At 35.9% G+C, this 26,259-nt stretch overlaps 1 protein-coding gene across 24 annotated transcripts in view; it reads right to left on the bottom strand.

The window, feature by feature from the left end:
* Nucleotides 1–26,259, bottom strand: part of Orp8 (Oxysterol-binding protein-related protein 8) — a 420,271-nt gene that overhangs the window by 149,699 nt on the left and 244,313 nt on the right. The window lies entirely within an intron of this gene.

Genomic DNA, 26,259 nt, shown 5'->3' with positions numbered 1-26,259 from the left:
TCTATCACGTCCGGAACTCTTCTACATAATTTGCAAGCATATATTGTAAAACATTTCGATCCATGTCGGAAACACAACAGGGAAACTAAAACAAAGAAAGTGTCTGTTCACTGCGTTGTGAAACGTTAGGGAAGTTAAAATGCCATCCTGTATGCTCCTTGCTCAAGAGCTATTTTTACAAGTGTGATTACTAGCAAATTATGGACTGCGATTGCAGTGGCATATGCTCTCTCTCTCTCTCTCTCTCTCTCTCTCTCTCTCTCTCTCTCTCTCTCTCTCTCTCTCTCATAAAGAGTCTTACTCTAGTGTTCCGTTTGCTGAATACTAATCGAGCACTTAAGCACCAGGGAAATGTGATAAAGCATTTTGTTAATATTAAAACAGATGACAGTTTCACTCAGAAGAGAGAAGACCTCCGCCATGGACTAGTAAATCGGCAGCTAAGAAGCACTTAAATGGCCAGCAATGCATGTCTTTGCTAGTGTGTATGAGTGTGATAAGAAAAATTAATATTTGATGAACAGAATCTGTTGAAACCTGGCCGACTGGTTACTTAACTTTTGGGATTCAGGTTCAGAGACGAGATGGTTTTCATGACTACAAATCAGAGACTAATCCCATTGCGCTCAAAAAGACATTGCCTTCAGGTTGCTAAATGAATGTCACAACCAAGTTTCACCCATTTATGTCCCTCCATTCTTCAGAAAACAGGCAACATCCACACAAATAGAGAGAGGCAACACGGATGAAAACACAACATGCTTACGGCTCCAGTTTCCAAAAAAGAAAATGCTGTTGACGAAAATATAATACCAAACTGTCTGAACAAAGTAAAATGAACAGAAGTAGCTGATTTGCAACTAGTACAAGTTTAAAAGACACATCTGTTCAAATTAAAGTAATCAGTTCTTAAAATGACACATTCATTACGAACCTTTCCTTTTCACCAGGCGTTTCTCAAGACTACAGAAATATCAAAGCGGAGCTTCAAAGGTATGTTGATATATTACGAAACAAAAATGTGTAGAATAATGTGTAGAATATTATATATATATATATATATATATATATATATATATATATATGTATATATGTATGTATGTATATATAATATACAATATATATACATATATAATATATGTAATATATATACATATATAAATATATAATATATATATATATATATATATATATATATAAATTTATATAATATATATGTAACACACACACACACACACACACACACACACACACACATATATATATATATATATATATATATATATATATATATATATATATATATAATATATTTGTAGGCTACATGGAAAAGGCAATACCGGCCAATGAAAGGAAAATTATGGAAAGCGCAACCAACAACAAGCAAAAAGCAAAAAATGCGCCGAAGTTTCCTCGGCGCAATTGAGTTTTCTGTACACCCGCTACAGCATATAATCAAGGCCACAGTAAATAGATCTATCTTTCGGTGGTCTCGGTATAATGCTGTATGAGCCGCGGCCCATGAAACTTTAACCACGGCCCGGTGGTGACCTATCCTATATCGTTACCAGAGGCACGATTATGGCTAACTTTAACCTTAAATAAAATCAAAACTACTAAGGCTAGAGAGCTGCAATTTGTTACGTCTGATAACTGGAGGGTGGATGATAAACATACCAATTTGCAGCCCTCTAACCCCAGTAGCTTTTAAGATCTGAGGGCGGACAGAAAAAGTGCCGACGGAAAAAAGTGCAGACGGACAGACAAAGCCGGCACAATAGTTTACTTTTACAGAAAACTAAAAGTGGTACAATGAGGCCAAAAGCATAAAGTATAACACTACTGCTCTAGGCCTTGGCAGCTGCAAGCCAGTGTCATGAAGGAAGAACTAAACAAGGGGATCAGGAATCCTGAGATGACCACAGACCATGTTAACGATTTAACATGGATAAGGGGTACAATCATCACCTTCCTCCAAAGAATTCATCAGAGCTCAGAAATATTTTCCTTTAATTTAGTGTTAGCAGAAACACAGAAATATTTTTCTTTAATTTAGTGTTAGCAGAAACAAACTTCTGCACGGTAAACAGAATTATCCAAGTAATCACTCTTCTTCGTTAGGGATAAAAGTAAAAACAGTACAAGTAAAAATAATAGAGAGAGAGAGAGAGAGAGAGAGAGAGAGAGAGAGAGAGAGAGAGAGAGAGAGAGAGAGAGAGAGAGAGAGATTCAACAGCAAAATTCTCATATAAGGATACTACCAATTCTAACAAAGATCCATCTACAGGTTTTCGAGACTAAGGTGATTTTAAATCAGATGGAAAGTGGATTTAAATCTTATATGGTACTTCTTGTGACGGGAAAATTTCGCCAAAGGTCGGATATGAAGGTTAAACTTCTAATACAATCATATTTCAACCAGGTAGGCATTTACGAACACAGGCACAAAAAGGCAGCAGTAAAAAGCAGAACAAGAGGGTACCTTTTGTTAAGTAAGTGTTGCTTGCACTAGTATTTAACTTTAAATCCTTTGCACCACCATCCCACACTAAATATCACAGGATAAGATGGTGACTTGGGTTTAGATGCAACAAGATAAACCGAGAGATCAGATGAGGATCGAGCAACACAGATGTAATAATAATAATAATAATAATAATAATAATAATAATAATAATAATAATAATAATAATATTACATAATAACAAGTTATTATTATTATTATTATTATTATTATTGCTGCGTGGGCTGTTAGGATGAAAGGATCTTTACATCCAGGAAATAAACGAAGTCCTGTTAAATAATGGTGAACGGATTACCAATTACCTGCCGATGGGTTCTGTACAGGAACAGGAACCACCTGTAAAGATGATTTTTTTTCTTTTGCTGTCCTATTCTTTTCTAAAGCCTTCCACATATAAGGTAATGAATAAACAGATAAAAGTGCATGGCTAGGGTGAAACGTGACAAGCGATTCAATTTCTAAACAATTATACGTGTCTGTTGCTTATTATACGACCCCTGCCACGAAACACTTTAAAACTTCACTGTTATTCCGTTTGTATTAACCAAAGAAATCAGCCTTACGGTATACAACCTAATTATGTTTATCAGAATATCTTCGGTTTTGCCCTAGATTATCTAAAACATATCGTGGGACGAGGTAAAGTAACAAAAACAAGAAGAGAAAGAGAGGAGAGAGAGAGAGAGCGAGAGAGAGAGAGAGAAACACTCAACCCAAGTAGATGACAGCCAAGAAACTTAAATTTTGTGTAATAATCACAGAAACACAACATTAATTTAAAATATCCATGAAAACTTTACATGTACGCACAAACGTATAAAAATAGTAAGATCTTGTTTTCACGAGCTCACTTTATTTCAGAAAAATACGCCTTTGTCTTAGGGAAGGGTGAGGCCAAACGGGTCTAGATTACGGATGGGATTGCTAGCCCCAAGCTCCTCCAACCCCCCCTAACTTTTTTTGGACCCTGCAAACAATGGCAGCTATTTACAGACAGATGGCGCCTGATATAGAGGTGAATACAATCACTTATATTTTGGAGTTTTCTACGCGGAAAGTTCATCCTAGATTTAACATTTAAAAGTATGAATATGGTAGTAATAAAAGTTTTTACCTTTGAAATTACCCCTCAGAGGTGGTACGTAATTATAAATGCGAGCGCGCATACACACACACACACACACACGATACGCATATATATATAATATATATAATATATATATATATATATATATATATATATATATATATATATATATATATATATATATATATATATATATATACATATACACGGCACATTATATATATATATATATATATATATATATATATATATATATATATATATATATATATATATATATATATATATATATATATATATATATATATATATATATATATATAAACAATTATCATGCTCTCATAGTTTCTGTAAAACCTTGAGAAGAAATTTACTTCTTTGGTCGAGACAATGGGGAATTTGGCCGACATTCAACAGAATCACTATTGTAGTTCTCTCTTTTTTACAGCGTAAACGCTATGCTACACTTATGTCTTGTTACAACTTTTTTTCCCCACTAACGAGACGTTACTTTTGGAAGTAAAAAATCCAGTAACTGAATCTGAATTTCGTAAAATATCACTAGCCCTCTAAAGGTACATTATTAAGGGTTGCAGATTTGGCATCATCTTGGTACTACGTATGAAGCAACTTATTATAACAGCGCAATCTCTCTTAATCTTAAAGAAATCTAAAATGTCTACGAAAATGTTATGAAATTCTCTCCATGATCCCGTCATCCCAGAATCCCAAACCTTGCGTCTTTTACGAGGCGGGTCTGTCTTTTTGTCAGATTTCAGTCCAGCATTTCTCTAATCAGTTTTTATTAAGTATATTTAGTGTCGGGTACATAAAGGCATCAAAATGTCCCCACAGTCACCGTTATGTACACTGTACTTAGCGGTTCTTCCAAAGGTATAAAGTACAAACTGCATCGACCAATTTAACTGACATGCATTGATTCTTGCATCTACACTGAATATTCTTTTAAGAATATTCATCAAACTTAGCCCACTAGCATTGATATATTTTTGTCTTATAAAAGCCATCCCTCGACCATCTTTCTGCATACATACACATTCGCTACAACCAAATAACAATCAATTCTTGCATTATTCACACCCATTATTGTTTAATCATTTCGCTTCTTGATTTCCATTCTTCAGTCTCTCTCTCTCTCTCTCTCTCTCTCTCTCTCTCTCTCTCTCTCTCTCTCTCTCTCTCTCAGATGAAAGCTCTTAGTCGTTATTCCTTCCAAACATGGATGCATGTGTAGCAAACCAACACTGGCGAGAAACGGATACTGCAAAATTTACTGCTTTAAATCACCTCGATGACAAGACCACTAGTGTTAAGCAATCATTAATAACGTTTCTCCTGATATCTTCAACCATACGTCAATGTAACCCGTCATGGAGGGCAGCAAAAGGTTCTTTTAATGGACACCCTAACATTCGGCCATTGATACAACTGACCGGTGCTAACTTAAATATCAAAGACAAAATTGATCTATATTGGAAATGAATTGGAAAAAATCTGCAAAACAAAAATTAAACGCTTCGGTCGAACCAGGATATATATGATTAATCTATGTTATTCAAGTTGGTCGATATATGTATTGCAATATTAACTGCCAACATCGATTGACGATAACAAATGAGCAATTGGAGTCAATATCCATTCATCGATCAATGTGACCTCTTGTCCAAGGACTGGGACAACGGCAATAAATAAACAATGTTCAAGGGCATTTTGATCGCCGCTCTAAAAAAAAAAAAATCTATAACGGGCTATCGGAAACAGCAAACCGCCGTCAACGCCGTGCATCCCCCTAGCAAAAGGTCCCTTCTTCCCATAGATTACATTTATCTATCCGGAAACCTAAATTGTTGCCAGTCAAGAGTCCCACCTTCGGTAAAATTTTCAAATTCCTTGCACATTTTATTTTAATCCTGCTAACACGTAAAAAACCAACCAGACCAGAAAGAAACCTTCGAGGCGGAAGTAATAAAGCGAGATACGAATTGCGATTCCTTTGAAGAGTCTTTCAACAAATCCCTCTCGACGCTCATCTCTAAATAGGCCCCTACTCCTCAAACCTGATACTCCTTATTTCACCCAAAATAAGATCACATGCAGCCACTTCGGATACCGCCCCCCCGCCTACTGTAAGATTTTTCGTAAACGTTCATGCACAAGTTTCAGCTTAATACTTTTAACAAAACATATACATATGAAACAAATCGAACCTAAACAGAGCGAGAACCATATCGTCCTTGTTAAGGGTAATGAAAACACACTCATGCCACTACAGTTTTGCTCAACGCTATGCGTCTTTGTGGCCTTGAGAGAGAGAGAGAGAGAGAGAGAGAGAGAGAGAGAGAGAGAGAGAGAGAGAGAGAGAGAGAGAGAATCAACTCCTGGTTTATGAGGTAACGTGCCACTGCATATTTATGTCATATTTAAAAGTCAATGGAAAACTTAACGGGCGAGGGTTGCTGGGGAGGAATTTCAGGTCAAAGAGGAGATGTGGCACAAACAGAGTCAAACAGAAACATTTGCAGCCCTTCACTATTTGTCCTGCTACAAGTCTGCCGTCTTCCGTCTGTTTCCATTTCAGGTAATAAGATCCGAGTCAAAGCAACGGCGGCAACAAGCACTGAGGTCTACGAGAGGAGAATATGAGTATATTTCTTGCGTTGGGTGAATATTCCTGCTATAAATGTTTGACTTTTCTATGGCTTCTACTACATTTAAGATGTGCTTTCCATCAAAATGTACTCAACGCTCGTCGTAAAATTCACCATAAAAATTTAAACATATATATCTTAAAACCGATTTCATACTTTACCAAGAAATTCAAACTGAAAGATGAACAACAGCAAAGCCTTTCTGTGGAATTTCTGTCTATAAAAAATCAGACACGTGCTTAAAAATAATAAAATTGCTTCACAACACACCACCTAAGAAAAGTATCATGCTTCAGGGAAACATTAGATATCTTAAAGTAAATTCCACGTTTACGCTAATTCTGCATAAGTTGTCCTGAACATTTCATGAAATGAGACACTCCCTTTTTCAAATCAGGAACTCTTCAATATAAAGAAAAATAAACGATACAGGAGTAGGTATGTAAAACTTTCTATTGTTTACGTACAAATACATATATGCACACGCACACATCTACATAATATATATTATGTAGATGGTATTTGTTATGTTCAATATTAATGCTCGGAATGAACATTTAGTTACTTGTCTTGATAGTGCTGGCCGACAATAAGAGGCAATTTCAATCACTGTCTGTGATTTGTAAAAATCTTGTGTAGAATAAGTCTTTCCAGGAGGGAGTTTTTTTCGACGTAGAGTATGTGTGTGTGTATACATACATATATATATATATATATATATATATATATATATATATATATATATATATATATATATATATATATATATATATATATATATATATATATATATATATTAGAGTATATATATATATATATATATATATATATATATATATATATATATATATATATATATATATATATATATATATATATATATATATATATATATATATATATATATATATATATATATATATATGATTTATATATATATATATATATATATATATATATATATATATATACATATATACATATATATACTCTTATGCTGTGCTGTGGTTTTCATAATGCAGTAATCTCCCCGTGTGTATGTGTGAGTTGTTGTATAACTATGATTTTGTGTTAAGATATGCTATACCGTAAAAGAGTTAGCGTAGGTAAAATGATTAAACGCTGTATGTCTTGAGACGCTGTATAGTTAGAGAGGATGTGAGTGGCGCTAAGAGAGAGAGAACCGTTGTTCGTTGTATAGGGACGCGTTTGTTAGTCCATTTTCAAAACTTGCTGAGACTATCATCTTCTCCATTAGCGTACAAGGCATTATGGGCCGCGATCAAAAACACTGTGGGGTGGAAGATTCCATTACAAAAGTTGCCTAATGTCGTTCAGGAATGTTATTAGAAGCGATGTTTTCCATTCTTATTATAATAACTAGAGATTCTCTTGTTCTGAAACTATGTAATGATAAATATTAGTGTTAACTGTAATTCCACTTTGTCTCTAATTATCATTTTAAAGAGTTTTAAAATAAAAACATCGTCTGGGACCTGTTCTTTCCACCCATAGACTGTGCCCTCTGCATCTACAAGGGGCCCACACTCAGAGACCAAAAGCGTTGCTGAAAGGGAGATGCGTTTCTCTCTCTCTCGCTCACTCGCTCGCTCTCGGGATTTTACGAATGTCCTGTATTAACGTAATTGATATTTAGATAGACGATGGTCACTCATATCCTTTAACTGTTTAATTCCTTACTAAATGTGTCTGAGTTATCTGAACAGTGTATTTTATTAAGTGTGTGTGTAACAGCGCCTGGTTAAAAACACGAAGCAATTTGGTACCAAGGTATTGTAAACATAATTGTGGGTTTCTAGTGCACTAAGAAAAATATTTAGAGTGGTTATATGTAAAGATACCTTTTCACTTTTTTTATATTTTTTCGTGTTATATGTTTTATGCTTTATCTTTTGAAGAATTTTTCTTTTATGCATATATGTGATGTATTTGCTATTGCCTTAATTTTTGCTTTACATTTTTTTGATATTTAATCTTTTGCAGAGTATATTTCTGTGTCTTTTGTATCTACATTTTTACATGATTGATTTATTTGCCTTATTTTGTTTAACACTTGGGAATTGAAGTTTTGTTACTCAACAATTTAAATCTTTCTTGAATAATTTTTGATGAATTAATAAATTAATTTCTGATTTAATTTTGACTGATGATTAATTCAGATTTAATCCAATTTTTTAAGTAATAATAAATTTCCCTGAGACTGTTAATGTCATGTATAATCTTTGAATTTAGAAATAAATTTTTGTATTTAAAATATTATATCAGAGTTTCATTCATTGACCCACCAGTAATTTTGATTTGAATTGGAGATAGAGTGGTGAGTGAGATGTTTTCCTTCAAGTAATTGAAGTGAGCTCGAACCAGGGAAATTAAATAAATAGAAATACTTGAACTTTTATAATGTTAATGGAGTGACGCCCTTAGATTTTACCTCACACCTGTTTAACGAACTTAATCTGCTTTCTTTCATGATTGATAGTTTATAAGGGATCACTGTTGCCTTTAGAGAAATCAGTCGTCTTGTATGTGTGATGAGAGTTCAGGTGTCTGGCTTTTGTGAGGTAACTATAATTGTTGAATAAATGGTAAGTTTGGTAATCAAATATCAAGCACTTAGATACCAGGTTTGATTTAAAGAACAGACACTGGACACTCCACACCATATATAAATGGTGCACTAGACTGGACCATTTCCCCATATAAATGGTGCACTTAGACTCCGGGACAAGCACTTAGATATCAGGTTTGATTTGAAGAACAGACACTGGACACTTCGTCACAATACATACACACACACATAGCCTACGTCTAAAAAAACTCCCTCTTGGAAAGACTTATTCTACACAAGAGTTTTACAAACCACAGACAATGATTGAAATTGCACCTTACTGTCGGCCAGCACTACCAAGTAACCAAATGTTCATTCCGAGCATTAATATTGAACATAACAAATACCATCGCCATGACGATCTAATGAAAAATAAAAACCATTGTAAAAACACTCCACAGCTACATTGCCAACTCAAAAAGTATAGGAAAATTTCATAAATATGCCGTGATAAACATGCCACGTATAAAAGAACAGCAGAAAAAGTAAAAGGACAGCTCGAGATGTCTGACGGCAGTCCCTTCCCAGCCTGCGACAAACATCTGAACACCACAAGTGTCAGCAAACTTGAATTGCTAATTAATAGACATTCATAATGAGTGTCCCTCCCAATCTTCCGCTAATGGAATGCCATCGCTTTCAAACACAAATGGGACACACTTTCATCACAATTATTTCTTTCAAAGCAACGACTTTGTCGTTGAAAATGAGTTCTGAACGGAGCAAAAGCTAGTTTTTTTTTTTTTTTTTTTTTTTTTTTTATTAAGTGTATCATTATGTCAGCATCACCCACGCCATTGTTAACGAACGACCAAACTTAAATTCTGCCAGTTCTTTTTGCAATTTTATTTTTGTGTAACCAAACCAAATTTGCGTTTTTTCTCTAATGTTTTTCTTCTTTTTCTTATTCCATCTCCGTTTCTGCTGACGGCAGCGCTTCTTCCCTTTTCAGTATTGATCGAAATTACGTGCTCCATAAAACTTTGAAATTGTTGCCTACCACATCAAAGGCCAGAATCTTGATTAATAATTTGATAACATCAAAGGTACAAAAAATAGACATCACCTGCCATCTTATTGCTGAAAAAACATGAGGAATTTTGAAAAAATTACATTCGATTCTATCAACAGAAATTGGATCTGGAATCACCAACTCCCACATAAATTGGCACACATGCAGAGAGAGAGAGAGAGAGAGAGAGAGAGAGAGAGAGAGAGAGAGAGAGAGAGAGAGAGAGAGTTTTAAAAAGGGCCAAACTGAACTCGAATATGAATGTCAATATTAAAATCACACAACTGAAAAGATAGGCTAAAAGAATTTCAGCATTTGTGCAGACACCAGTACATAATGGCAATCAGAACACAGGTTTGAAGTTATTTTACTTATACATCATCTGTATTATCCATCCAATGGATTCCACTAGAATTTTATGTCAAAATATGAGTAGGAACCGCACTAACAATTACATTACAAATAAATAAAGGATATATTTCAAAAGCTACATTTAGAGGACGCCTTTACTGAGTTCTGCAGCTCCAGTCCACCCAGCTATAGATGGGTACCAGCGTCTTTTGGTGCCAAGAAAAAGGGCGTTTGAAACCCGACTCCGAACAGACAGCATATGATAGAGATAAGGAAGAGTATGATACCAAAAAATATAATCTTTCCTCATATGCTCAAGTCAAGTTAACAAATCAAAGAGAAGCGTCGATAAAGTTAACTTACGGTTGCCGGAGAAGAAAGAGAACAAGAAGTAATTTGCGACCACTACAGGAACATGAGCATTTCATTACTTTACTGTATTTCGACCCTTTGCGTCAAGAAATCGTAAAGCTTAGCTTTTTTAACTGCGTTAGAAAAAAAAAAAAACTAGAACTGGTTAAATAAAGGGTTCATCCGAAAGTAATAATTCTACCAATTCCTGCTATGAAGTTATACACCGCAGAGTTAAAAAAATTTTTTTAACTGACTGGCCAATAGATATCGCCTAATAAAACCAATCCCACTCGCATCTTAAACGGTAAAAAGGCCAAAAAAAAAAAAAATAGTAAGAGAAACGGTCCATATTTGAAGTAAAAGGAAGGGCACAGTGTCAAAACTTCACTTGACCCATGATCGCTGTTACAACAGGATTACGATTTTTTTTTTTTTTAAGTTCACCTCTCAAAAACTAAACCATACTTCTGACAGAAAACTTGTATCTTAAGAAACAAGTTCGACTAAGATTACCTACGATGCTCAGGATATAGCAAATTCTAATCCTTATCTTTAACTTGCATCATTTTCAGTAGGACAGGGCAAAAATTTGCTTCAGAGTCTACGACATCCGAGTATTACGGAAAAGACGGTCATTTTAGGCAAGGGTTACATTAAAAATTAACATGTAAGAAAAAATTGCAACACTACCTCTTACTATTAAAACGGGTAAATCAAAAGTTAACCGGTGCTTCTATTTTGTACGTGACATACAATGGAACAGTAACTGAAATTGAAAATGAAAATATACACGACTGCAGATATGCCCCTTTTAACCCTTCAATTATTTGAGATACACTGCACAAAAGATTTGAGATAACTATCTGCTGACCTTGGTAACAAAGGCAAACTCCTCCTTTACTGAGAAAGCTATTTTCTCTGTAATTCACCATATGATTGGATTAAATCCAATGAACTCTAGACATTCCGTTGCCATGCATTCTGAACGTCAGTTAATCTTCTACCCAAACAGGAATGTTCTCAACCATGTTAATGAATGAAATTTGTCAGGATTAACCACCACGCAAGCGCATATCAGTGAACCCGGAGAGAAAACGTTGAGAGAAAGCTCACAAACAGTTGGTCACATATTGCAATTAGACTTCATCATTTCTCTGGTATGAATATTTACGAAGCATGCTACTATATCTTAAATCACACCAGCACCTACTCTACAATGTCCCATAAAACACACAGACTTGAAATCGGAGGACTTACGGAACAGTTGGCCTTAAATTTCAGTGATTGGGGAAATGTAGTCTTTCAATTATTTCACGGCAGCGAAAAAGAGACTGTGGCTAATCAAAAGTGAAACTTGGCTCTGGCAGCTCTACCAAACATTATGAATTTCGTAACCTAAGATACCTGAACTCTAATTCCATCTTCCCACAAGATAACATGATTAATTTATATAGAGCAGAGTCGAACAGAATATAGAATTCAGGTAAAAGGCCAAGCGCTGGGACCTATGAGGTCATTCAAAGCCGAAACAGAAACTGACAGTAAAAGGTTTAAAAGGTGTGACAGGAGGAAAACCTCGCAGTTGCACTAAGAATCAATGGATAGGCGAGAGTGGAAAGTAAGACAGAAGAGACAGCATGTGAACGGAGGTACAGTAAAAGGAATGAAATGGGTTGCAGCTGGGGGCCGAAAGGACACTGCAAAGAACCTTTTGTAATGCCTACAGCGTACCGCATGAGGTGCGCTGACGGCACTAGCCCCCAACGGAGACGATTGATTTATCTACTGTACAAAGCCGTCGCAACAGCTAAGATTCACCGACACCAGAAATGTTTCACGTTTTTAGCTACAGATGATTTCGACTGGAAAACGAAAGTTTTCGAGCAAAACAAAATGGCAATATGTAACCAACAATGCGTATCATACAACGATTTCCCAGGAATGGGAAGCCTCTTGGGTTTCAAGACTTCCACATCCCAAAACCTGGACCCTGATCCTATCTCCCAACAAATCGATTGTGTTCACAGCCTGAAGGATGCGGTTACAACCTTCTTTCTGGTGTCTGCATCTGTTTGCTGACCTTTTCTCCTTGTACTCCTCTTCGCCATGGATTTTTAACTTTTGAAGGAGGACAAATTTTAACGGTATATTCTCACTTTGTATCCTCTAATAATCAACTCCATCTGCGCAAAGTCGTTTTACGTGATGCAGTGATAAAAATGTTTAATGACTGCGTTACAGTAAAGATATTGATGCCTAATGGCTCTTATGATCCACTAACAATTTTTTCCATCTTTGCTACTGGGAATATCATCACAGCAACAAAGTTCAAACGTCCAACGCTACATTAGCCTCTGAAACCACTGTCCCCAACCACTTTCCCCAATAATCAGTAACTATTATGGGGACACTGAAGTACATACTTGTGTGATCTCTAGTGCCTATTGAATACACCCATTCACCGTCACGCCAACCGTAAAAATGAATGAGGGTTCATAAGATACTTCAACAGAGCGATGTGTTGATAATGAAGAGTAATATAATGGCCCTTGTTGCTTAATATACTCGCCTCACGGAGAAATCCGAGGTCGATCACACAGCAAACTAAATTCCTGAAGATCAGTCGACTGTGGCGGGTTGCAGCCCGGATAGAAACAGCATAGGGCTACCAATCAAAAAGAGTCCCAAAGTCTGTTTCCAACATTTTGCACATGCGCTGCTCACTTCCTTACTTCTCGTGCTCTGTGAACCACTCTTCTCTCACCCTTCTATCATGCATTATATTTGCTACCAAATACCTATACTAGTCACCCACTTTCATTCTCCTACCATTCACACTAACATTCACTGTACGATCTACCTGGTCGCCTCTTATCCTCACAACCCTGGTCTCGCTCACGTAGTTCTTCGTTGGACTGGTCGGTACCGTTCTCGGCTAGCACACTGCAGGGCCGGAGTTCGAATCTCCGGCCGGCCATTCGAACTCCGGCCGGCCAATGAAGAAGTAGAGGAATTTATTTCTGGTGATAGAAATTTATTTCTCGTTATAATGTGGTTCGGATTCCACAATAAGCTGTAGGTCCCGTTGCTAGGTAACCAGCTGGTTCTTAGCCACGTGAAATAAGTCTAATCCTTCGGATCAGCCCTCTCTAGGAGAGCTGTTAATCAGCACAGTGGACTGGTTAAACTAAGGTATACTTACTTATTTCTCTCGCTCACGTATTCACGGATACCCCGAATAGTCGAAACACTGATAAAACAGTTTCACTTGTTTCAGCAGTTTTTCACCACTATCCCAAATCATTGCTACATCCGCAAACATTAACCGATGCTCAAAGATGATTTTGAACACGTGGTTAATTTTCAATTTAGTAGTTACATGATAGTAACCTCTGCTTTATCTGGGTTACCACATATTAGGGCCATATCATATTGGTGTATAACTATTTGTGTGTGTGTGTGTACATTACATAAATATACATATATATACACACACACATAGATATATATATATATATATATATATATATATATATATATATATATATATTATATATATATATATCTATGTATATATATAAATTTATATTATATATATGTAATTATATATATATGTATGTATATATATATATATATATACTGTATATATATAAGTATATATATATATATATATATATATATATATATATATATATATATATATATATATATACGTATATTATATATTTATAGATATATATATATAATTTAGATATATATATATATATATATATATATATATATATATATATAGAGAGAGAGAGAGAGAGAGAGAGAGAGAGAGAGAGAGAGAGAGAGAGAGAGAGATAATTCAACAACTTCTCCTATACAATATGCGAACGAGACTTCTTGTCTCTTCACATATACATTATATAGTTGAGCAGTTCCTACTAAAAATCTTGTTGTACAGAAAGACTTGAATCAAGAAAAATCATTAACAGTTACCAAATAACACAACAATTGTCGCTAGACTACACAACAATATTCACATAGATTCATTGAACGGGCAGTTAACGGACGAATACCCCAGTACATACTCGCATTCTTTTTCTCAGACAACAACCATTTTGGGCAGATGGTAAAACATTATTTTACTGTATTTACCCATTTCACTTAAATATCATTTCACCTGAAATTATTTCTCCTTCTCTTGGCCGTTTTTCTCACTTTTACTAAAAAGACATTTTATTCCAACGCACGCTGCAAACATTGGTGATTCAACAGAGGTTCTCGAAAGCTAAAAACAGCTCAGTATCTCTCCTTGCCTGCATTAAGTGCACGCGTCCAGTGCCAATTACAAGAGAACAAAACCATCATTTTATTTCCACACTCAGATACAACTTCTCTGCCTTGGACACGGCGCGATGATTTGGAAACAAGACGAGTGAGAGACGTTATCAACACCAGATGGAAATGGGTTTTGCGACAAACGCGCGCGCGCACAAACACAAGCGCGCATCAGGCATCGATCGGAGTCTGCCGTATTCTGAAACTGGAAGACCACAAAGCCCTTAACGAAACTATGCAATAATGAAGAACAATTATATAGAAATTCCTTTACAACCCATTTAAAAACATGAAGAAACAAAGAATGCGCCAAAGTTTCTTCGGCGCAATCGAGTTTTCTGTACAGCGTAAAATGCTGTATGACACTCTCTGCAACGGTCCAGGAAACTTTCAGCCACGGTCCGGTGGCGGCCTGTGTTGTTGGCATCTACAGCGGTGTCAGACGCACTGTCAAGCCTAACTTTAACCTTAAATAAAATAAAGACTACTGAGGCTAGAGGACTGAAATTTGGTATGTTTGATGACTGAAGGGTGGATGATCAACATACCAATCTGCAGCCTTCTAGACTCAGTAGTTTTAAAGATCTGAGGGCGGTCAGAAGAAGTGCGGATGGACAGACAAATAGCCATCTCAATAGTATTCTTTTAGAGACAACGAAAATGTAACACAATAGTATTCTTTTAGAGACAACGAAAATGTAACAATGTACAAAGAAACAAAGAAAGGCATAATACTTGAATAACCTTTTCACTGGAATGGCAGGATTTCTCACTCGCAATGTAATCCGCAAAATGGAACAAATATCAGAGAACAATACATTGCTGATACCAATAGAAATTTCAAGATGTCGAGTGAATATTTCAAGTGACTTTACATTCTTGTAATATATAATGTTAATGCCTAAACAGATTGTCTACTTCTGTGATTGTCTTTTGCTCCCCATCTCAGAAATAGATATCGTCTCATAATCTGCCTCTAATTAAGAGCAGCAGTAAATAATCTTCGTCGTAGCCTTTATATTAATAACAATTTAATTACAGCTTAAAATTATGACAGTATTTCGCTACAGTAGTAGTATGAATAGTAAGTGTTTCAGTAAAACTGTAGACAGTAAAGATATAAAATGTATATTGGGTAAACAAAAACTTCGGCACAGCAAACATACGAACGAGAGAGAGAGAGAGAGAGAGAGAGAGAGAGAGAGAGAGAGAGAGAGAGAGAGATTTATCCTCCCCCTTAACAACACCTCGTGACTGTAACGTGACAAGAACACTGCGATACTCGTGCTCTGCCCAGTGACGTCATTCTCGTGGGGCTAGCTATTAAAATGCTACAAGGGTCACCCGCACTCTTCATCCTCGAATACAATTAAAATTTTCTACCCAATCAGTGTTACATCCTCTTTTGCAAACACGTAACTACACTGCCACTATCGTTGACACTCCATTCCATAAGGCGATTAAGAAGCGTTTTTTTTTTTACCGACAAAGCCGACGGGAGGGGCAATTCACTGCCTTGACTATTTTCCCAAGCATGAAGGATACGATAAGAAAGGGGAGGGAAAAACAAATAATGCCTTACACGACATATATTATGAGCCATTTTCGCAAAGGAAAAAAAGATTACAAGTATAACGAAAAGAGGAGGCCGAGACAGACAGTCAAGGTATAAAATGTATATTGGACAAAGCTGCTTACACATTTAAAGAAATAACTAAATATACACTTGCCCTACACATAGTAATACTTGCATATACAAGTATGTATGTATGTATGTATGTATGTATGTATGTATGTATATATATATATATATATATATATATATATATATATATATATATATATATATATATAGTATATACTGTACATATATATTATACTGTTGTATTACAGTAAAAGACATTCACACAAATTATAAATATATATCTACTGCATACACAATTATACATATAATCTATGTTTATATGTATATATACTGTATATGTATATGTATATACACATATACATATATATGTATATATATACTGTATATATATAACGACAGATGCATGAACCGCCGAACACTTGACCAATTCTATGAAAGAATGCCAGCTTAAGTAGAGGTCAAAGAAATGAGCATAGGGGCTTGCAACCTCACCCCTAACGTCCTGCTGATATCCTGAGGATCCGACCCTTCTGGCATCAAATCTTTTATAAAGGTGTGTGGCAAATTCTTCTCATATACATACATATATTATATATATATATATATATATATATATATATATATATATATATATATACAGTATATATATATATATATATATATATATATATATATATATATATATATATATATATATATATATATATATATATATATATAGTGTAGAGAAAGTTATTTGATATGTCGTTTCTATAAAAAATCAGAAATAATTTCTATCCAATTTACAGTAATTGTGAATCGAGAATAAACGTCCAGTGCAGAAACTACAACATCAGCCGTTTCATATATCTCCTATAAGGTTCGTTAGGAACGTGTCTAACCCGCCACACACACATACAATGCGCCATTCACTTACATCTCGCACGCGCATTATCAATACTAGGATATTAGAGAGAGAGAGGAGAGAGAGAGAGAGAGAGAGAGAGAGAGAGAGAGAGAGAGAGTGTGTGTGTGTGTGTGTGTGTGTGTGTGTGTGTGTGTGTGTGTGTGTGCATAAATATAAACATACATATACATGTATAGATATGTGTATGTGTGATTAACTGAAAATGTAACAATTTCTTGGAAAACAAATTTTAAACAGCCGATGAGAGAGAGAGAGAGAGAGAGAGAGAGAGAGAGAGAGAGAGAGAGAGAGAGAGAGAGAGAGAGAGAGAGTTTTCTTAGTGTAATGAACTTGCCGCCAGGAAAGTTATATAACAACCTACTAACTCATTTTCAAGTTGCCAGAAACGCCCAGCGAAAATATAAAAGGCTGTATGTCAGAGGTCGCTTCCGTAACTGAAACCGGAGGAAAAGTAAAAGTCTATAATGGCAAATCCTGAAAGAAATAAGATATAAAACAAAGGATGAAAAGAGAGGCTAAATCTGGACGCTTCTATCCGTAGGTCACAGCAGCGAATACCGGGTTTTCCAAAACCAAATTCGCATCATACGAAAAAAAAATCTAAAATAAATGGCCTCGCTCCTTCGAAAAATGTACAGTAGGTGCTTTGATGGTGTCCCTTGTAATTGGTGTTAAAAGATCCCGACTACACAGGAAACCTAGTGATCTACAAAAGACCTCATTACACGTTGCGTCTCCAGAGCCACCGTCCTTACTATTGGCTCCTAATTTATGCCAAGGACATCTGTTTCGCCCAAGCAACGTGATCAGCGGCACACCAGGGAAGCTTTGGTCTTATGACTAATTTCAGTGCGCCCTCTCCTACGTTATCGAGACGGACATGGACGGATGCAGCAGACGGCTTTAACGCAGAAACGTGTCACGGTTACCGCAATATTAATTAAAACTAGTTTGCCCTTTAACAGACAGACAGACAGAGACAGACACAGACAGTTTCCTTTGTACATTTCTCATTGACTTCTCGCAACAAAATACAGTTCACTTATTCGAAACATGATATACCAGTTCAACTGCTTGGTATTTCGACATAAAAATATACAATGAATAGTGTAATAACGTAGCTGCTTATAAACTTTTATCTACTAAATAATTCTTGAATCCTCTGCTCAAAGAAAATAATAAAAATATTAAGTAAAGCACCAAGCCTACTACACAGTGCTTGTGTTCAAAGAAATGCAATTGCCACATGTATATTACGCAGTTTTCAAGGTTATTTCTCCACCCATCATTAATTAGCTCTGATTTTGCCACACTTATTGTTAACCCTTATGATATGTAAGGATTTCTGAAACAAGATGCATAAATATTTAATGTGATGCAGTGTTTCGTTTTCCAAGGAAAAGCCTTTAGTGAACTCTAGTGTTAAAATGCATTTAAATCAAGAAAAAGGTAAAAAAAAAACATTCTTTTATCATGAAGAATGAAGGGCTTTCTAAAATTCTAAATTTTACATTTTTTAAGATGACCAATTTTTCCACTAAACTACAACGAAGTTCGTAAAGTTTGTTTCGGAATTGTGCCCTGCGGCTTTAGATACGTTTTATCATTATTATTAAGTAGTTTAGTCCCACCACTGAGCTAATTTGTTTAGATCTTAAAGGAGGGCCCGAAGGACTCGTTTTACTACTGACAAAGTTTATATTTCATTAAATTACAGCCCATTGCAAATTTGATAGCCCCTTAGGCATTCTATATGGCTTAGGTTACTGGAAATGAGGGAGACTGATAACATTTCTTTAACCGATTTGTTCCAAAACTTTACGTTCGTTGTTTATTATATACTGAATATTCACACAAAAAAATGCGTTACTTTACAGTTTGCATACGTAGAAACTGGATCATGTGGGCTTTCTTCAAATATCCATGAGTCAAAGGAGTTACCAAGATAAAATCCACAATGGAAAATGGCGAATGGAAAAAATATAAACTTACATAAATGTCTAACTGAAATTCCACCAGGTTATGTATTTCAAACAAATTTTATTCTCAAAAAGTCATTAAGTAATTAAGGAGGGTACAGCTAATACAGCATGAAAAGTTTTAATACTCCTAAACACACAAATAAAATAAAACGTTTACTTTATTAAAAAATCACAGGGAACTGTACAAAGTAAAGTCCACAAAAATATTAAGTAATGATACGTGTTTTCCACATGATGTTTACGAAAAACAGGTTGATAATGGAAAGAATTTACTAGGGCAAAAGGTATTTCTCAAAGTTTTTTTTTTCTCTTGTAAAAGATGGAAAGGTCACCTTTATCCCTATCTACACCTTACCTGGTGAAGGAAATGAAAGGAGGAAAATGATCCCTTGCACAGAAGGGAGTGTTAGCTCACTGCACAGCGCACCAAACACCAGAGTAGGAGGCTACCGTGCAAGATGGCCAAAATGTGAATTCTGGATATCTTTACCTAAGAGTGCAGTACAAGTCTCTACACAGCATGCACGCTACTATACACAAAACGCTTCTGAGAGAGGAGAGAGAGAGAGAGAGAGAGAGAGAGAGAGAGAGAGAGAGAGAGAGAGAGAGAGAGAGAGAATCCTCACATGTCGTGCAAAGGTAGAGGGAAAAAAATGTGATAAGAAAACCCTCATTCCTGCCGAACTTAGGGGGCAGGTGTTTCTTTAAGCCAGTGACCCAGATAGAAACCGAAGCACAACACGCTATTCTAGCATTGTAACTAAGAGACAAGATCGCCACCACATTTCGTTCGCTTCGTACGAATGAAATATATTACCCTCCACTGACTTCTTTGTTCCCGTAGTCTCCCGTAGCCATAGAGAATGAACGAAAGAATAATAAACTAAGCACTTGCATTAGGTGATTAATTACAGAATGAAACGCTTGAAACACAGTCACAGTCACGCACTGTGACCAAGAAGCTAGTTGAAACAATTCATGGTTTAAATATAATTCTAATCCATTCTAGCTGCAGTATTGAGTGGAAAGTAGATTCCTGACTGGAAGCATGCGACTTCTTTCGATGAGATATTCTTCCTCATGCTAAGCCTTACCAATTCATCACGTTATTTAAGGATATCAAAATTTACTTTCCGAAACTCGCACGTCGTTTCTTCCATTGCTTCTACTATTGACATTTTTTTTATGACCTCAATGGCCCAAACAGCTTGTCATTTTGTGTCCGCCGGACCTCCGATCTAAATCTTTTTCAAGGATCTGTTACCCTTCTGTGTTATGCATTCATTTACTTATTCAAATATGTGGAAAATCGCATGCCATAGTGTCTGGACACATAATTAATTATGTGACACATAATACAATTAATCATCTTTTCTACATTACATTTCCCCCAACGGAGCGGAATATACTGGAATATACGATTTTGGCCAAAGACCAAGCACTGGGACCTATGAGGTCATTCAGCACTGGAAGGGAAATTGAGAGTAAAAAGGTTTGAGAGGTGTAACAGGAAGAAAACCCCGCAGTTGCCCTATGAAACAACTGTTAGGAGAGGGTGGAAAGTAAGATGGAAGACAGAGATTATGAACGGAGGTACAGTAAAAGGAATAAAAGGGGTTGCAGCTAGGAGCCGAAGGGACGCTGTAAAGAACCCGAAGTAATGCCCACAATGCACCGCGCGAGGTACGTTGACTGCAATACCCAACTACGGGATCCAACGGGGTGGCTTCATTGAGAAAAAATCTAGGTCATTGAATTGTAGATGAACGCCCTGTATAGAAAAATTCCAAATTAGCTCATTTATACATCTTTTCTGCGGTGCGTTGAAACCCCCCCTCCTCCCCCCCACCACACACTATGACGTTCATCTTAACCTTGCACACACACTTTCTTCCAAGGCAACACCTTTACAACACCTCTTTGATGCTACTTATTCAGTACAAATAAGTTCATAGCTTCATGGTCCGTTAACATACTTCTTATACACGCCAAGTGAATGACATAAGAAGTCTGTCCTTTTAATTAACGGCAGCAACTTACCAACAATTGGTTTACATAATGTATCAAAAGGTTACCTTCTGAACAAATAGATCAGAAATTTATTTACTATATTATAAGTTAACCTCAAATGTGAGCTAAAACATTTAAAAATAAAGCCGAAAGAGAGAACTTGAGAAATGTGGGAGAAACGCAAAAATGAATGAGGAATTCGAGTGTTGACATTTTTGCGCGAATAGCCTGGCCCCAAAAAAAAGGTTGAAAGAAGTGGTTTAATAATAAAGCAAGATTTAATACCTATTCGGCAGAACTCTCAACCCCAATAACACGAGGCCTAACAACCCAAAGAGAGGTCATATTTCAATAAAAATCCGAAATCAAAATTCTTCCGCACAAGTCTTTCCAGGCTTTGTACTTCACTTTGAGAAACAAATGCTTGTTATACAAACACCACGTTCCAATCTGTTCTTAAAGACACATTCAACGGTGCCGTCTCCTCCTCTTCAGCACTGTGGCATGAGCAGGCTTTCAACTTTCCATGTGTATGCAAAAGTAGCGGATGTTTTCTTCTTCCAAGACGGGCACAGAATTCGTGCCTACACTTTTTATTTATGTATTTATTTATTTATTATTTTTTTAAAGCTGCACGATTATGACGACAGAAGACGGAATTATTTCACACAGAGAAATATCAAATATCTTCAGTTTAAGACAAATTTCAGTTGCTGTTGCTTCGGGTCTGTAAGGATGGGATACAAAATAAAAAGAAAGTTTAGCACACCATAACAGGATATCTAGAAATGTATACAAACTTGGACTTGCAAGGATTAGTCTCCCCGAGCATTATGCCACAAAATTCCCAACAGCCTAATTAATCATGAAAGTGCACAAGAAAATCTGAAATTTTACAAAAATTAATGCTTTCAGGACCGGGAAAAAAACTAGGCTCCATCACAACCTGCATTCCTCAGCTTGTAAATGAATTTTTTTTCACGGCCTTTTTCCGAAGAAGTATCCGCATTTCACAATTGTTAATCTTATCTCCTGACTTATCAGTTCCTTTCATTCACCCCCGCCTAATATCGAGGTCGGTTTGATACCGCACGCTTCAGCAAACTCGTATCTTATGAGAAGCTTCAGGCCCGACGTCACAAGTCATAAAACCCCTCGCCTTATCAAGGGAGGAGCCGCCTATCACGTTATCCGATTGCGAGTAATATGGCACAGTGCAAAGTGGAAAGGCCCGTCCTCCTGGCCGAAATCTGCGTCATATAAATAAATCTATCATTTCATCATAAATAAAACACACACAAAAATGAACGATTCGAGACCAATGAAGTGACCTTACACTTTTGGAGTTTTACGAGTAGGGAAAATGACATTCAAATAAGCCGAATGAAATATAATTACGGGTAGCGCCATCACATACTAAACAAATACGAAGAATTTATTTGACAAATAAAAGCTCCATGAACAACGTCCAATGCAATTTTTATCTAAAATTAAATACTGTACATCAAGATTGACAAATTATCGCTATAAACTCGTGTATACATACATACATACATTATGTGTATGTATGTATATGTATATATATATATATATATATATATATATATATATATATATATATATATATATATATATATATTATATAAAACACACACGAGTTTACAGAATTAATTTGTCATTGTTGATGAATGTTATTTAATTTTTGACAATGATTGCATTAGAAGTTTTTCATGGAGCTGTTATCTGTAGGTTAAATTCTACTTCGTATTTGTGAACGATGTCATGGCTGTACCCTTTATCATTGTTCCATTCTGCTCACTGAAAGGTCATTTTTCCTTCATCGTAAAACTCGAAAAGTATAATGTCAGTTCATAGGTCTCGATTTTTTTTGTGTGTGTTTTACTTATGATGAATATAATAGATTTATTTATCGAAGGTAAATTAACTGTGCTTGCGTATGGCGTGGACACACTCACACGCACGCGCGCATACACACACACACACACACACACACACACACACACACACACACATACACACACACATATATATATATATATATATATATATATATATATATATATATATGCATGTTACATACATACATGTGTATACATGTATGCATGTTATATACTTATACACATGTATATATAATTAGAAAATATATATATACATGTGTTATATATATTTATATATATATATATATATATATATATATATATATATATATATATATATATATATATATATATATATTTGCAGCATCAAGAAATTTCTGCATAATTTTATTCAAATTAAGCGATTATCCCTGACAAGTAGCGGCTCAAAAAAAAAAAAATGAACTTCCGAATTGTGGGTGAACCATCTGGGGAGAAAACTTCACATCATTGGACACCCAGAAGCAGCACAAAGTCACACAATCCAGGAAGACACTGAACAGACATGGAAACACCACTCCGTGGTCTCAGTCGCCTTTTCACACCAAACCAGTCACTCTCCTTTCCACAATCTAACACGCTTCTCTCCTAACTTTTATCGATCTCAACAACTTACCTCTATACCATACATAACAACAACCTCCACACTGCCTCTCTTCATTCGATGACCATCCATTTCTAGGTTCAAGCATGCACAAGCACCTTTTTTCTCTTTTACTTTCATACTTCTCACTTAACTTTCATATACACAAGATCCAAACACCCTCTCCTTCTCTAACACACCACCTCCCCCCGCCCGCTCTATCTTCTCGTATCGATCTTCCTGTTGTCTTCCTTACTCCCTAAATGAAATTTCTTCCATACACCTCACCTAACATGCAAAGTACATTATGCCTGTATAACTCTTACAGTCGCCTTTTATCACCTGTATCCTGTTTTTGTAACATGGAACAATTACTCCTCTCATCGCCTGCCTTTTAAACCTGGCTAAAGATTATACGTGACTTGCATTACATACACGATGATGTAAGTATTGACATCACTCGTACGACCGGACAAAGAATACTTAAAAGAAATCGCTCACAATGCGAAGGACTGGGATGGCGTGCCAGAGAAAGTCTCTGGCCTGCTCCACACTGCACGTACTACAGGCACCCGCACAAAGGAAGTCATCTGGCAGTCAGTGACACTCGAGGGCTTATGCGGGCAACAAGATAGTGATAATGAACGTTAAAATATTAATAATGTTTCTCAGTTCTTAAATAAAACTTCGAGGCTTAATTCTTACCACGGCTATTGGAACATGTCACCCCTACACAAATGATGAATAGTGTCTGCTTCCGCTAAAGGATTGAAGATCAAAATTTTGCGATAGAATGTTGTTCTGCGACTTTGTGCACTTCCTTTCATGAATGATTTACAGAGTATTGATATTGCAGGGATTCATATTTCATGTCTTATCATAACATCAAAATATTACGATAAACCTTACAGTAAAAATATCAGTATGTCATCCTTCTTGACCTAGTCGTTGTATTAAACATTTAATAATACCATTACTCACGGCGAATAAGATTAAGTAGAATTAAATAAACTTCCTGTCGTATTACAGTATTCTTAAACATTCTCTTTGGCCTTAAACAATTGGTAAGAAAAAGGTATATCACACACACATTTACAAACTCATCTGCCATTCCCACCATGTGTTTTTACCCACACATTTACAAACTCATCTGCCATTCCCACCATGTGTTTTTACCCAAAGCTCAAAAACCATCCATTTATTCCTAATATGCTCCTCTCACTTGCTTCTTCACAAGCCAGCTCGTTAAGAATTGCAAACATTTTCACGCCTTCCTCTTCAACTCTGCTTTATCCTGCGTTAACACAGTTACAAACTATTTTCCTCATTTTCTTTCTTGAGCATACCTTTTTAACTACCTAATATGCTTTGTTTCTCGGCATTCATATATAGAGTTCAATTTGCTTACGCAATCCCTTTCCCCATGATTACTCATTGCACTCTTGTGCCAACTACTCATTACACTCTTGTGCCAACGGTGTCTACCATTTCTTGGTGGTCAGTCAGCTTGCTAGATAACTTTGGATCAATATCTAATTTCAGCAAGTGTTCTGCCTTGAACCATTCACTCACTGCTGAGTATAGCAATGTTTTGTTAGGCATAAGGCTAACATCGCATTCAACAGCTTATATGTAACTGGAAAAACTACGGGATGATTTTTAAATAACTATATAATTCTTATATAATTATGTTTCTTAAACATTTGGTTGATGATCTTTAATTTGACACTTTATATCATACCTTGGCCTTACCCTCAGGAAACTTATAATGGTAGACTAATGATAAAAACACTAGTTAGTACACATTTACAATTAGCAGTTAATCTTTCTCACTAAAGAATGGCAATTTTTGGGAAAAACGTCATGATGCCACCGAATGCTTAACAATAACACCCAAAAAGAAAGAAACTACGTGCACTCAAGATTAGAGTGACAAAAATACTGGAGGAAAAAGGGCTTTCATATTCAAAAGACAAGAGGCTTTTCAAAAAACAGCGATGGGTGGACCAATGCTGGAGGTCAGGGTTTCATTGCCTAGCTGATGAGCCTTATATGCTGGTATAAGAAATGATTCATACAAGGACGGTTTTCGCAACAGAGATCCATCAGAGATTCGCCGAATGACAAAAGAATGTGGCAATCACTGTAGTTTTTGTCTTTCCTTAGGAATCTCCATTTATCAGGTTACTAACTTACAAGGAGATTTTCCACACATCCATTATATACATATACACACACACACA

This window comes from Macrobrachium rosenbergii, chromosome 11 (assembly GCF_040412425.1).
Source record: "Macrobrachium rosenbergii isolate ZJJX-2024 chromosome 11, ASM4041242v1, whole genome shotgun sequence".
Classification (NCBI taxonomy): Eukaryota; Metazoa; Arthropoda; class Malacostraca; order Decapoda; family Palaemonidae; genus Macrobrachium; species Macrobrachium rosenbergii.
The sequence above is the reverse complement of the archived record's forward strand: the minus strand, read 5'-3'. Positions and strand labels throughout refer to the sequence as shown.